The sequence below is a fragment of the Triticum dicoccoides genome, chromosome 5A, assembly GCF_002162155.2.
Source record: "Triticum dicoccoides isolate Atlit2015 ecotype Zavitan chromosome 5A, WEW_v2.0, whole genome shotgun sequence".
In the NCBI taxonomy this organism is placed as follows: Eukaryota; Viridiplantae; Streptophyta; class Magnoliopsida; order Poales; family Poaceae; genus Triticum; species Triticum dicoccoides.
Window position 1 is genome coordinate 641975418 of NC_041388.1, and position 1266 is coordinate 641976683.

Here is a 1266-nt window from a genome sequence, read left to right on the forward strand (position 1 = left end):
CACACACCACAGTTGGGGTAATGATCTTTGGTGGGAAAATGTCTTACCCTTCCGCTAGCGCTATCTCGGTGTAGCGGGGAGTACTGGATGGCATGACAACCGAAAGATTCATCATCCAGATGGTGATTAGAACACAATTTCATATCCAGGGTTAAGACTCTTGTTCTGCTTGATTGATGGACTCATCAACAAGAAATTTGTGTCGTTATTTTGTTGGAGGAGGCATCTCCTTAGTGATGTGTTGGCCTTGAGTGGTTGGTCTCGGTAAACAGGATGAAAATCCTTGTCTTGGCCATCTTTGGCTGGACATAGCGAGGCTTTACTCCTTGAAGGTGTTGTTGTGGAAAAAGTCGACTTAGTCACACCTGCTAAATTCATATCTTGTAATGATTATGACATAGTTACCTATGTTATATACTCCATTGTTGCTGATTTTAATCTTTACTACTATAAAAACTAAGTTGGTGATCATGGTATGCCTGTCATCTTGTGTTTAGGATCATCGGATGTGTATCTAACGCACAACACAAAGCAATATTTGCAATTTTACAGAAAGACGACTGCTCCACGTCATACATTTGCAGACAGCCCCTCCAAGTCCCATCTCTCCCCAACTCATCCAAATCCATCCAGAAGGCGCTGGAAGAACAATCAGCCGGCGGCACTGGAATAGATCTCGCGTGATGGCCGCTGCTGACGTCCTCCACCCCCATGCCTCTCACGCCTGCTCTCATCATCCCGAGTACCCACCACCACAAGCCCCTCCTTATTGCCATCTCCCCCGCCCCCTTTTGCCCATCTCCTTTGGTGCCGACCTCGGCAAGCACGTATGCCGCCGATGACGTTCATCCGCCGACACATCCTCATGTTATGCCGCAGCACAACCGCCGAACATCTCCACCACGCCGCCCTCTTCAGCGTCATCCCCTCCACTCCACCATCTCCTACTATTCCACTCCTGCAAGTATGCCACTGCCGCTGTACGTGCCCTGACCCGTCTCTTGGTTCCTGCTTCCTTTCTTGCTGCAGTAGCCCCACAACCCACCGATACCACCTCATCCTCTTCCTCATCACCATCTCCTCTGCCCGCTCCCCATATCCTCCGATGCCGACCTCTAGAAGTACGCCGCCGGCTGCGCCGCCACCTACTACTACCCCGTCCCTTTCAACGCACTCTATGGCATGTTCTGGTGTGATGGATATGGACACGTGCTCTGCTCAGCTACTGCCTTTCCTTACCAAACCTCACCTTGCCCATCCGCGCGC